Below are 15,905 nucleotides of genomic sequence, written 5' to 3' on the forward strand. Positions count from 1 at the left end.
GAGATTTCTCTACAAGTCGTATAAATTATTGTGTGATATTTGTACGGATAAAACCATAAATGGAGTCCAATGTGTGTTACTATGTAAGAAAGGGGGTTTTACCTAGGTAAAACCCTGGCACCACACTTACCTGGTTGTTAAAAGCACCAAATTTGAGCTAATTGGGTTGTTTATATTTTCAGTTACGTAAGACAAATGTCAATGCTAATGATACTGTTTTAAGTGCAATAAATATTGTTAACTACGGGGCCTATTTAATTATTGTTGGTTTTGGAATATAACTTAGGTGTTGAAAAGGATGCTCGTAAACCTTAACTCGTGTAACTCATTGCATACAACCAATACTAACGTTTAATCAACGTATACTGCATAAGAACAGAGAATATTCAATTGCTGTGATGTGGGTAATTATTTACTAATTATTTCAAAACAAAACATTGGAAACAAAAATTCTAAGCAAACTAAGCCTCGGCTTAACTCACAAATATGTGATGAGGTATGAGCCACGGGAAAGTCAAAGACCACCAAAGTGACGCATGCGATTAATGACGCCAACGCGGGAAAGTGGCGGTTACCAGCGGATTTACACGGCGATGACAATAGATTGTAAATAATGATGGCGATTGATATTAATCGTCAGTTGACATGCAGCTTTCGCACCTGCGATGATAGTAAATTGGTTGCGTCATCAATAGGTGAAATGGATGTAAAGTGTTGTATGGATGGGACCGCGTCTCGTTGTCCCTCCGTCTCGTTGTCCCTCCGTCTACTTGTACCTCGAGGCCTAGAGACAACTAGTCGTAGGTACAACTAGACGTAGGTACAAGTAGACGGTGGCTCACCCGACTAGTTGTACCTGCAGATTTTTAGGAGGTACAACTAGACGTAGGTACAAGTAGACGTAGGTACAACTAGACGTGTATCCCACCGACAAGTAGTATCACCTAGCTTGTACGGATGCGACCAGTTGTCCCTACGACTAGTAGTCCCTACGACTAGTAGTCTCTACGACTAGTGGTCCCTCCGTCTAGTAGTCCCTACGTCTAGTTGTACCTACGCGTATTTTGCGTCCTTATAGTCTAGTTGTATCTATCCTTCAATTCGTTACCCTGTTTAATTGATTACTGCACGAGTACTTTTTAATAATACCCTTAATTAAATCAGGAACTGCAGTGTTCCGAGTCGATTGAGTATGATTGGCAAATATTTTTCACCGCAATACGATGTTTTAGTAGTTTTACAGACGTTAATTGGAGGCTGAAAGCTACGCATTGCTGTCCAGGGTCGAAATGGCAGCTATAGTTGTGATTAAAATTTTCCAGCCCTAGTACCGAAAATCGCTTATTTAATTAAAACATTTATATATATCATTAAATATACAAGCAGTATATCCCTAATGAATTGCAATAGACCGCTGCCCAGCAATTATGTATTACTATTTTTGCTGATTCCTTTAAATATTTTTTCACATAACCTTAAAGTATTTGCATTGATTAGTGTGCATATCTTATAGTTTACAATGGATTTCCCAGTGATCAATGAACAATGAAGTGTACAATGAAGTTGAGGTCCAGCGGTTGAAAACTCGACGCAATGTACTACACATACTTCTCCATTTAACATACACTGTAAATAATAAATGTGATTGGAATATGTTCCATTTGTTTTGATTTTATTTTCATAATTAGTTGTTATTTCGTCACCAGCATAGCAACCCGTTAAACCCATGTTAGTTTTAAACATTTGTAATTCTTTTTTTATGTCTTTTTAGCCTATTTTAATTTATAAAGGCATTCTATAGATCGACAGGAAAATACATTTCCACCGATATGCGGATATTTTCTCTGTGATGTTCACGAGCTGATAAAAAGGTTGTAAAGAAACATGCTTGCCTACATTATTGATATATTTTCTCAGTTTTGTATAGTTTGGTGAAAAACAGCAATCGTACCACGGACCGATTTCATCTTCGTCTCGAACTTAAAAATGATCCCGAGCTGAAAAAAAGTCATTTTCTGAACTAGGTACGAAATATACTCTTACTAAACTCTATCTTGGAATTGCATACACTCGCTCCTATCTTTAAGTTTACGTTGTTGCCATACAATAAATGTATAAATAAACACAAAAATTCACAAGTTTTGTTGTAAGTACCTATATCATGTATAAATAAAAACATACAATAGCATCATGTGTAAGTGTATTCTGTAAAACTTTAAACAAATATTAGTAAAATAGTTTTCAGGTAAACTATTGTTGAATGAATTAGTTTTAAGTTGTTAAATTAACCTCGACCCGTGCTATATGTTTAATGGAGTTTGTCCGGAAAAATACCATAGTAAAATTAAATCAAATAAATAAAATCAAAAGCAATTCATAACAAAAGAATAATAGATACAGAATGAACGTAATTTCTGAAAATCGACAGGGCCCACATATGCGAAGCCTGTGCGTGGGGACCAAGTTGACTCAATAATTGGCAATTTGTCATAGTCTTGTAACATAATTAACTAACACTACTATAATTATCAATACATTTTTAAAGGAGAAACAAACGTCCGATTATTTCTAGGCAGCCACAACAGATAACTTTAGAAAACTACGTTATAAGAATTAGAACAACTCAAAAATTAAATTGTTAACATGATTTGTTTAGCCTAACGAAGAAAATCATGAAAACCAAATTTAACTCCCATAAGAAAAACATGGGGAGCAATTTCGTTTACGTATAAGCCGAGTGAGATAATAGAAAAATATACGCCGATGCTTGATGGCAAATCTGTGCGTGCATACCTTTAATTTGAGACCTCAATAATAAAAATGGTCGGGTAGCAGAGCCAAACGAATAACCCATTTTCTTAAATTTATAAGATTATTTAATTATTTATTTTTTTTAATTATTTATTTATTTTACTTGACTGTTAATACCAAAGCAAAAGCTTCAACTTCGTATGCGTCCGGATTACGAATAAACCTAAAACAATCTTACACCAATTTACCAATAAGTTTAATAAACCAAAATTGCACATACTCCGGACAGATTTCTTATAAAGAGATGCTATGACAATATGATCAAATCTCTATTTAATATCGTTTAGGTTGTGTATTGATTAGTCAGGACATTGATTGAATAAATAAATATTTAAACAGTATATATATATACTAAAACATAAATACAGCACAAAACAAACATATAAAACATAAATGTACAGTACATAAATAGCCTAATTGTTACAATAAATTAACAATGATCATTTGTTAAATTAATCAGTTCAATGTTATTTATATAATACGACCATAAAGATAGGCGAATGTCAATCGTGTTTATTAGGACAATAACACAATATACCTTATTGTTGATTCAGGAACACGCCATGAACAGCTATTTCTGAGAAAGTTGAACGAAATACCTGTTGTAAAATGCAGCTAAAGACATCTGCTACAACGTGTTTGACTTATTGTTTAATATAAGCAAAACCATTTAGATTCAGTACTTGGAAAGGCAAAGGAAATATTTTGTAAACAGCGTACAGAATGTCCCGTTAATCCCCACACGTTACTCCGAATGGACTTCATTTGCAAATTCTTAGAGTTTCCTTTCACAACAATCCATTCCAGTTATTGGGGTGTTGGGTCAGCCCTCTATCGCGTAGTTGCGAGAAAGTGATTGACCTCCAATCAACCTAAATATTGTTTTGATTTTACGTAGTACTGTGGTAGTTGCTAAAAAAAACTCTTTCACTCACAGTATTAAACATTTTCAAAAAAATGTTGATTATATCAAACTGTTATGAACAGTGTGATTTTTTATTAAAAACATAAGCTTTTAGTTGAGTATTTTAAACTCCTTGAATGACAAAAGTTTTAATGTAAAACAGATCTATAATCTGATGTACGCTGCCCAACAAAGACGTTATTTATTTATTAGTTTTGAAATAATTCCTGGTAATACACATAGCTTAAAAATTAGTCGATTTCGAGAAACAGGTACACTACATTATAGTGCAAACAAAACGTAAATAACACTTAGATTTTCAATCCATTACTGATTTTATACTGATTTTAAGTCTAAATCTACACAGGCAACGTAACTTATGAAATACTCTTAGTTTATGAAGGCTTGGTATAAAAAGTCTTGTAAAGTGCCATTCTTGTGTGTTCTCTGGTTAGGAAACTAGCCTTAATATTTAGTTGTTTATGATATAAGCGGTCTGATTCATACCTACAGTGTATTCAGGTTTTGGACTGGCTAGGCCTATATACAAATATGCATGAGTGTTCGATGTCATCATGAGCGTTGGAATGTTTACCTAAAAAAAATGTCGTAGTAGAGGGTGATAGTGTAAATCATAGCTGTTCCCTGGTCCATCGGCCGGTGCCTCGAGGGATAATGACCGACGGACTAGGGATAGAGCTGATGACTCATCCGGTCATGTGAACATCGATATATTAACTAATACTATTTAATAGTAACTAGGTGAAACCCGTCGAAATCGACGGTTACTTTCAAGGATTACGTTAATTCACCTAACTGCGATAAATTGGATGAAATATAGGCTACATATTTTGAGCATTTAGCATTGTTTAAAGAATAATAAGTGTAAAAACAATATTGATATTAATTGCGTTAGTCGCCAAATTCGGTTGATCATTCAATGAATAAAATATTCCCCTTACCGTACGTCATCGGAGTTATTATTAGTATGTTATCTGGTATCTCTTCCTTTGGAAGAACCTTTAAATAGTATTAAAATCGTATTGGTGGATCTTTTGTAGTTAAACACTTCCGTGATTTCATCAGTGTAATTTGTGTTGTAATTTTATACTGAGCTAGGTATGTGTACACTGGCTATGTAGTCTGCAACTAAACCAAGATTAGTTTTACTAAGAACTAATAAGCGCGCGCAAAAATAGTCATATCTGGGTTATTTTTTTAAATGGTATTTCAATACTGAGCTTTAATTACGTTTGCGTAGAAGGTAATTAAGATGTTTTTTTGAGAAAAGTTAGTAGTTAAGTGTGAAATAAACTAATTCGTCAAAGTATATGCATCAACTACCATACTACGCCAGTTTACGTAATATCCATAAGAATAACATATACATTTTTAATTTGAACTTGTTGTAATATTCTCCTTTACTAATACCGTACAAAAACACTTTATTATACTCAATTACTTGTTTTTGTAAACTCTGAATTTATTTATTTAAGATAATTGTTTAAAGTTGTTGTTTAAGCAAGTTAATGTTAGTTTTCTATAGAAAGGTAGAGTTTAAGTGGAAAAAAACAATGATAGCAGATCTTGACAAGAAATAAGGAAAACCAAAGTGTAATATGGATAAGGACTGACCAAGGGACACAAGTACGTTGTTGTCAAGAACAGGGGTTTCTCAATGAGCTGCAGACAAGCCAAATTTTCCTGGCTTTTGTAGCAAGTTGTTTATAATAAATTGTTGTAAGATTGTATGATTTTTAAAGAAATAAAATAAATCTCTTAAACCGGTGACAAGTTGAAGGGGAGATACAACTACAGCCGCAGGTACAACTAGACGTAGGTACAAGTAGGCGTAGGTACAAGTAGTCGTAGGTACAAGTAGTCGTAGGTACAAGTAGTCGTAGGTACAAGTAGTCGTAGGTACAAGTAGTCATAGGTACAAGTAGACGCAGACGTATGAGGTACAAGAAGACGGTGATGTTCCCGACTAGTTGTACCTGTAGATTTGTAAGAGGTACAACTAGACGTAGAGACAACTAGACGTAGAGACAACTAGACGTCCGCACCATCGTCAAGTTGTCTCTACAGCTTTGGACGGGGTACAACTAGACGCCTGTCACCAAAATGCAGCAGGTACAACTAGACGCCGGTACAAGTAGACATCGCCCCGTATGGATAGCAATGTATTGTGTATGTAAAATTTAAACATTTTGACCGGAGGAAAATGTGGTTATGTGATGTATTCGAGCTGAAAAATCTTCCGAACCATAGGGGAACAACGCAAAAATGTTCGAAATAAGAGTGGTTTTAAAAGTGATATTTACCCGTATCCTTGTTCAGTCAAAACTTGTTATACACAGCTGTCCCACTAAGATGAGGTGTCTGCTTCAGTATCCAAAGTCAATATTTTGTCAACGCATGAGTTGATCAGATAATCATTATCATTTGAAATAAATAAGAAAACATAATGCTAAACTCTATCCAATTTATAACATCGCCCTCAATACTGTTAAATTCCTTTTGTTTATTTAGATAAAACATACTTTTAAACACTTTGTAATCATATTCACAAGGAAATATATGTACATGATACACTAAAAGCAAACCGGGCTACACTCATTAGGAAAACACAAAGAAATTCACCTCTTAACAGCAAGAATTTTTTAATTCAATATTTTCATAAATTTTGCTTTTTATTTCGAATTGATCATTCAACACGAATAAACTAAATTATGTTTAAGTGATGTTTAATTATAACAATGTCACTGTGCAAATTATCATGATATTTTAAATAAAAAGTTTATAAAATGTTGAACTAACCATACAACCAACACTGTACTATCTGGATGTCAGTCTGCAATGCTCCTGCCGGGTGGCTTTTATTGTATCACAGATTTTATTGTCCGAGTGTGTACTAGATTTTGCGCATTCAAATTAAAAAAGAAGTAGCTATTTATTTTTTATATCCCACTTTACAGGATCCTAGGCTGCTAGGATCTAGTCCAGGGTAATTTTTACATTTCAGGCTAATCCCAGAGTTTGCGGCATTATCCATCGATGATTGACAAGATTCGAACCATGAACCTTGGTTACCGAAGCCCTAGTTTGGTTTATAAATAGAAATGAATTAGTTTCTAAAATGAGGTTGTCATAACGTAGTGGCTGAAATATACTTTTGATTTAAAGTTGATACGAATAAGAAAATTAACAAATAAATAACATACCTAAATCGGTTGAATGATATTCAGACTTTGTAAAGGCCTAGACAAGAAAAACTAAACAATTATTTACCTGGTTTACCAACATTGTTAGCAAGCGTGAGTTCAAAGCGTGCCGGATGTCAATATGATTACAGCTACATTCCGTATATTAGGTCAATTAATTGCGATCGACGACATAATTAATTGGGTTTCATCAGGCGAACGAGACATGAATATAAATAACTAGTTAATTATTGTTTGATCAAACCAGCTAGGGAACTTTCTTATGTGATTTCAGGGTCCGTACAATATTGTAGATACTCAGAAATTGTGTAAAGATATAGAATAAAATAGTAGTTATTGTTTACATTTTAAAGTTACATGTTTTATGCATACATAGTTTGGAGTCTTAACTCTTTAGTTGATAATGTTCAATATATTTAAGAGAGAATCAGAGAGGTTGTATTCCAAAGTAAAATTTTAATTAATGCCTAGTAATACGAAATGTTTAGCTAATATTGTGGAATAAACGGTTATTTTCAAAAAGACTGACAATAGCCTGGTAATGTTAACAGTCAAATAATAGGAACGATGTAAATAATAATGGCAAATGTTGTAACATTTTCTAATAGTTGCCTGAAAATGTGATTTGTACTGTTAGGAGCTGGATGTGGAGGGAAAATGAGGATAAGAAAAACATATTTTTTTAACTAGATATCAAAATACGACCTCTTGAATAAGGTTCGTACCGTAAGGAGAGGGTTCATCAAACGGTACGCCTATACTACACGGTACGCCTATACTATACGGTACGCCTATACTACACGGTACGCCTATACTATACGGTACGCCTACACTACACGGTACAACTATACTACACGGTACGCCTATACTACACGGTACGCCTATACTACACGGTACGCCTATACTACACGGTACGCCTATACTATACGGTACGCCTATACTATACGGTACGCCTATACCATATGGTACGCCTATACTATACGGTACGCCTATACTACACGGTACGCCTATACTATATGGTACGCCTATACTACACGGTACGCCTATACTACACGGTACGCCTATACTACACGGTACGCCTATACTATACGGTACGCCTATACTATACGGTACGCCCATACTACACGGTGCGCCTATACCATATGGTACGCCTATACTATACGGTACGCCTATACTAAACGGCACGCCTATACTATACGGTACGCCTGTACTATACGGTACGCCTATACTATACGGTACATAAGATCGGTAAGAGTGCGAACGGTTTTCTTAAAAGTTCGTGATCCTTATTAGGTTTATGATAGAACGCAAAATAAGGGGTGGTTTACAAATACCGGTTGGTCATAAAATTTATAGTAGAAAGTTTTCAGGCTAAGTAAGCTTACTAGTTAGTTTAGTTTCATAAACTTCAGAGCAAACAAACTTCGCTAGAGTTTGTTTTCGTTACTTAGGAATATATTTCTTGGAAAATATTGAGAGATGGAATGGAAGAGACTTTAAACTTACAAACTTTGAATAATCACTCGGGTTATAGTTTATATAAATATAAGACACTATCAACATGATTTAAATGCAAACTTTGTTCATAAAAATCCTGCATGTTGAAATTGTAACAGGTAACAGGATAAATCCATATTGATTCATACGAAAACAACACTATAATATGAGTGAAAAGACAAACCAGATACTTAACTATCAAGAGGCATAACAATAAGTTAAGTTCCTTCAGTAACTTATCTTACCTAAGCACACCAATCCTAGCCCAAAATGTTTCAACCTAACCTAGATTAATATAGGCTGCCTAACATAGCCTGATCTAAGTACGTAATTCATAGTAACATTTCAAATATGAAGCGTGTACAGAAATACTATAAATATTTAATTCAACGAATAAATAAATACTGTACACATGTTTAAAGACAACCAGTACAATGGCAGATAGAGAAGGCTGTCAATCACGATCATACGCTGATGGTAATGCTTGTATTAATGCAACTAGGTCAAACCTGTACAAGTGTACAATCTACATAGAGAATTGTTGGTTAGCAAGTGATGACCATAGTATAAGATTCCAGTGAGTATCTATAAGAATAAATGTGATGTTAGTGACGAGACATTACTAAAGTAAATTTGTTTGGATCACGTGTTTTTATGAAAATTTTCAAATACAGTATTATCAAAATTTAGTTATGATTTACTGTTTAAAAAGTAAACATTTAAACTACTGTTGGTAAAGCTCAAAGCTGGAGTAAAAAATGTATAAACGTCTCCTTATAAAATAAATATCAAGCAATTTTAAATTAAATCGTAATTTAAATATATTTTTATCCAATCACTGCTGAGGTCCCTATTTGTGCTATATTTTCTGTGAACGATAATTTTATTTCCAAGTAAATCTGATTTGTTCTGACGACCATTGTGTTCAAATTTCATAGTCAAATAAGAGGTGTACATATACTCGTAAACAAACTATGCTATTCGGTACCGAACTTGTAAATATGATTACAAAGCTCATTTTAAAGCTAATAAAGCGAAGACCATAAGAAATATTTTTATGTTAGAACTGTTAGTGAAAAAAAACTCCATGAAGAAGTTACATTTTTAAAGTAAGGTATATACGATTCACAAACATCCGAATGACAGACGATACAATTTGATTAGCATGGACGTACCTTTCACGTTGTGCATAATGTATTACAGTGTTTGCCATTCGGTTAGTTAATTTAACAGATAAAATGAAGAATTCAACTAAAAATACCCAACCAAAAATCGTTTTTAAGGTATAAAGCTGGTCTATAGGTTAAAACTCGGGACTTCTGTCCGTAAGATCCGAGTTCAACTCCCTCCAACCACACGTGGATCCCTTTATCCATGCGATATTGCCTTAACACTGTGGTTCGGATATCATGTTATCCGTAACAGAAATGTTTGTGTATTGGATAACATCATATCAACATCAAAATAGTAAACCCGGACATTGGGACAACTCGTGATATTTATATTTATACTACAGTTAAAAACACATTATAAAAAACTGAAAAAGTAATGACATCAAAATCACTTATCAGTTAAAGCATGAGATTGATGTGATGCAGTCACATCTAAATGTAATGCATGTGTTAATGTGAAACTCATGAATATATAATGGCATAGAGAGGGTTACACACACACTGCACTTGCAGTTGACAATGACTGTACTAACTGACAAATAGGTTAGTTGTAAGAGATTTGGTCTACGAATTTTCGTGCCTGAAATTGACTAATCAATTTTTTTTAAATGTGAGATACTAACTGTAATAGGATACGTAATATGTAATAGGACTATTAGGATACGTTAGGATCTGTAAAATTACATTTCTAATTGGTTCTTAGTATCAGAAATCAGTAATGTAGTAATCAGTTTATAAAAGAGTATTTTATTTTGGGAAATGTTTGTGTCAATCATGTTGCTAGTTATCAATATCACCATTGAATAACACCTGAACAATATACTGAATGGCAAGGTTAGTTTGAAAATAAATATTATGTCTAATTAAAAATACGGCTATCAAAGGTCTTCAAGTATAAGAAGAAAACAAATTTCCATTCCCAAATAATATCGATATGAAATGCCCACGCCACAGTAAACCTGCACCTAAGTGAATTTTCATTTGCCTTATTATTGTTGTAAAAATTATTCAATTAAAATGATAAGCTCTTGCTTATGACAGGAATATTTATTAAGCTCATTTTTTATGAACAATGATAGGTTAGGGGATCTTAATCCTTTCACTTACCTATACGTAAAATATTCCCTTATACATGTCAAATTTATTCCCATAACATAACATGAGGTTAAACGGGTACAGTACTTAGGTTCGCTACAGGGAATGCAGTTAAGTGCGATTTTTAGTCAAGCGGAAATACTTAAGTATGAAATAAATATATTTGATCAGAGTATATTCTAAATGAACAAACATTTAGTCAGCCTTTATAAAATGAAGACGGACAAAATGAATGAGTTTTTTTAAGAAGCGACGAAAGGCTAGAGCCAACCAATTTACGTGCTGTCTCGTGAGGATATTAAAATGCAAGAACCTCCATTCATGGGAATGTGCATGTCACTGAGCAATTGCTGGTCTCGGTTACTGGCGTTTTACATTCAGAAAATTATACCTAACATATTTCAATAGAACTGTGCAAATTGGTGGTTTTGATGTATTTCGTTACACAGAAATTGCATGATGTTTGAAGGTGGTCCATTGTAACTTCTATAATAAGCGATACTCTATATATTAATAGGCAAGCATGTTTCTTTATAACATTTTTTCTCAGCTCGTGTGCATCGCAGGAAAAATATACCCATACTGTTAGATATATTTATAATATAGATACATTTATAGTATAATATATTTGCCTTTAGATGTGCAGAATACCATTATAAATTTAAAAAAAGGCTCAAAATAAGCACAAAAATTATTTTAAAATTTAAAAAATTAACATGGGCCTTATGGGTTGCTATGCTGGTGACAAAATAACAACAAAATATAAACATAATATCATAACAAATGGAAGAAATTCCAATCACATGTTTTATTTTCAATTTGGGGTGAAAATGGAGAAGTCTGTACATTATATATTTTTGGTCGAGTTTTCGACTACTAGACGACCTCTAGTAATAATCTATACTTATTTATAATTACTAGTGTCCCTGTTGCTCGAATTCGAGCAATTGCTAAGTAAATATTTGTAGCAAACTGTTATAATACTATATTAGCAAACTTATTGACTGTTTAGGATTAACCTATGCTCTTCTTCTCACTTTTGATTTCTGACAACAGCTGAAGTTTCATAACAATTTTTGTTTCCAATGTTAATCTTATGGAGAAATACGAAACTTTAAAGGGCTCCAGGGCCTCACCCTCTCATTATTTCCCTAAAAAGAAAGTTTCCTGCACAAATTCACGCTACGCTCTTTCCAATGACACCAAAAACATGACAATCGGTTCAGTAGTTTCGGAGGAGTAATTGTCACAAAAATCCTGCTTGCGTATTAAATAAGTATAGATTACAATTAAGTAAATCTTGCTTGAACAGTTTTATTGGGGAATACTTTTAAAAGGAAGTAGTGGCTATCTACTGTTAAAAATAGGGACGAGGCTGCACTCCAAATATGACTGGTAATTTTTTACTGTAACATTTTGTAATGTTTTGAGATTTAAATTTTTTCATAAATCCAATATGAATAATAATACAAACCATTTAGAGTAGTTAATTTATTTTCCATATATTAGGATTTTTTATGTGTAGAAACAGTATACTTAACAGTAATAAATAAAAGATTTTGCAATTAAGGATATAGCTCAGATTTACACCATTCAATAAATAGCTAAATCTCAAAATACTTCAACATTTATACATGCTGATTCAAAAAATTGTAATCTCTGAAATCTTACACTCAAATATAGTACAATTCATAGTTCCATGGGTAGGAAATACATGAAAAAGTTTTGCTTTTGTGAAGTTTTCACAATCTTTGGTGTCCTTCGCAGATCATATTATGACACAAACCACGTACATTGTGCGACCAGTCCCCAAGCTGGGTACAAAGAAGAACACATGTTTCTTCCCCTAGCTCTTCACCCCCTCCATACGTCCTCTCTACAGCCCTTGCCTCTTAGTTTATATCGAGCGTTTCTAATTACCTTGGATTACACACATAAAAAATTATAACTTCAAATATTAGTATAACAATCGAGATTTAGGTAACAAAAGAGTTTTGGGAAAGGGTTGTTTCTAAACTCATTGGGTTAGCAATGTTAGCATGAATAACGCGTTTTTGAATTGAAATTAGGTTGAACTGTGGATTTTGGTTTGAGGATAATATGTCTTTGAATTATAACCTTGTTAAAATGTGAATTTTGTTTGGCGATAAATTATTTGGAATTATTGGTGTTGTATTATAAATCTTTGGAGGTAAATTATTATAGCATAAAATTATAAATGTGTGGATTTTTTGGATCAACTAATGGTCTACGCCTCGGAATTAGAACTTAATTAGATTGTAGCCTATCCAAAAATTGTTTTATTCCCGACAAAGGGGTTTCTCCAACAATAATTCTACACTCCAACAATATAACGAATTATTATACAGACAAACTACGTTAAATTATATTATGTCCTTAAACGTAAACTAAATAAAAACGAGTAAAACTATAAGTAAAACTAAAAGACTAAATTTATCGGCTGAAGTGTCATAAACCATCGCCAGTTGAAATTGACACTAACAATATAAAAACGAATTGAAAGTAAAGCCGATTGTATGTTAACAAAGACACGGCGACACTTGTTTGCGCGTAGATTGAATCTAAGCTTATCAGCTGTTTGTTTTGGTGATCGTTTTAAAAGCTGGTGAAATTTATCTCACTCACTGCGATCTTTCGCCCATATAAACCCCTGTGTTAATTCCGTTGAAGTTACGGCTTCACGAGATGACAATTGGTTGTTAAATGCCAACCAACGATAAATGCTTACATTACAATATAATATAAACTACCGAATTTAGATATTACGTAGAGTTTTCACCTGATTCTAAATTCTACATGTTTTATTAGTGTTTATTTTAATTTGAAGGTAATTTCTACTAGTGTGTTTAGTTTAGATTTCATCACTTATTAAAAAGTTTTATCTGGGTACAATGAACTATGTTCAGAACAACCAGTATATGCATTTATACTCACTCAGGCTGCTTTCGCCAATTATATCTAGTCTTTCTTGTGGATAAATACATTAAAATCCCAAACATTCGTTTTGAAAACTTCCAGCAAAAAACCAGTAGATCTATTTCGGCGTCAAAGGTTTTGCAATCAGTAGACATGCTTAAAAACTACACAGAAAATTATTCCCTAATGCATTTTTAAGAAATACTTTATCCAACTTAGCTCTATTGTTTGAATGAAGTATTACGATTATTCACGATTTCAACTCTTCACAAAACTCATATTCCATAGCCTACTGTACTTAGTAAAGGTCGAAATGTTTTTACATATAATATAAAAAGTGCTATTAATAACAAAGAGGTTATAACCTTTTTCACGCCTAAAGGATACCTTTAAAATTAAAACTTTACAGTAACCAATCTCACAATATAAATATGACAAGCGGAAACATTACTCTGTAAACTACACCTTCATAATGAGGTGAAGTTTTAAACTGTGTATGTAACTTCTCGAGTTTACAAACTCCATCATGTGCTTGTTATCTGATGGATGTCGGGAAACAATCTGATGGCGGATGTAATTGCAACCAAAATATTATTAAAACGTTCTAAATATGGAAAGTTTTTGTAACTAGATACCTTTTATTAGCCTACTATATTTGAATCTTAATACTCAATATATATTCGCCATAGTTTATAGATGAATTTAAAACTAAACCGTAATGAATACCTTATTTTTTTAGATATGGCCATTTATACTTCTCCAATTAAATAAATCGTCTAAGTATGGTCATGGACAGACACATATTATGTTCCTGCAAAAATCCATATATTTAATAGGCATAAATAATTTCCCAACCGGGAAATTCAAAATCAATACGTAATTGTACAGTTATTTTGAATTTAATCATCCGAATTATAATGTACTCCTCGGTATTCCTTATGCTTTATATTTTCAAATTTTAGTTCTTAAGATAATTATTTAATTTTTTAAATACTAAAATGAAAGAGTCTATTCTGTTTTCACGCTTATTATTTACCTATGTAAAGACAACATAGCACTCCCCGTAATATAAAATTAATTTAACTTCAATTATAGGCTACTTAGCACATCATCATGAGACCGATCTTTATTCTGTGTTTCTACTTCATTGAAACAAATAATTTACATTACTTTTGTCTTTGCAATAAAACCCACCAGTTGCACAATGTCGCATAGCAGTTCTCGACTACTGCAGCCTATTTATCTATTAGCCTATGTAACACACTATCATTGTATCGCCATTGCTATCAAAATTATAATATATTAGGATTGATTGTCAATAGGACAATGATCCTCCATAGAATGAACAACATTAACATTTTGCTGTTTAATTATTCTATTTTACACATTGACTCAACACAGGATTCAATTCAATGTATTACTTCTGGAGTTATGGTTTATTAAATTACAGTAGTGTTAAATGAGTTGTTGAGTTGTAATTAACATCTTAAAATACTAAACCGTCTAAAAACTTACACAACGGATGTGTAAAGATAGTGTTACCGACACGAGAATTTAAGGTACGAGCCTTGGCGAGTGTCTTAAATACTTCTACGAGTGTCTTTTACACTATTTACGAAAGTTGAGTACACTACTTTACCTACGACAGTGTTTTAATTACTAAAAATCACTACTCATATTATCTAAGAGAGGTTATGTTTTCGTTTATAACCTCTCATTGCCACTATTGCCACTGACAGTGATGCAACGAAACATTGTAAAAAACACGCACCCCTCGACAATTAAATTGTCATGAACAGCTGATTAGTTGAAGTTCGAATCATTACAATTTTACTTCTCCTCTCTCAATCCTTGAACATCATTTGTCCGTTACCGGTGTTGTTATGAGTAAAAATATGCTGTTGTGGAAGTAAACTATGCTGTTATGTGAAACCTTTCATTTCTATGAACTGAACTGAAACGGATAATTTAAAAAACGTTCGTATGTAAAATAATATACCACTTTACTAAGAAATAAGAGTGAATTCAGTTTCTGAAATATTTTTTTTTTTATTATTTGATACACAATACTCGTATTTCACAGTTGGTGACAAAGTAAAGGATAAACCCAATTGGAAATCTACAGTGGTCGTCGACATCGAGGAGATGTTTGTTTTATTGATCGAATATAAAACACTTCCGCTGTTTGCGTTGACAGTTGGTTTTTTTTTATTGAAACACAAAAAATCTAAATCCTCTTAGCACCTCTTTCAATTCAACCAATTA

The sequence above is a fragment of the Macrosteles quadrilineatus genome, unplaced genomic scaffold (genome assembly GCF_028750875.1).
Source record: "Macrosteles quadrilineatus isolate MER2022 unplaced genomic scaffold, UCM_ALF_1.0 Scaffold_5__1_contigs__length_97177068, whole genome shotgun sequence".
Taxonomy (NCBI): Eukaryota; Metazoa; Arthropoda; class Insecta; order Hemiptera; family Cicadellidae; genus Macrosteles; species Macrosteles quadrilineatus.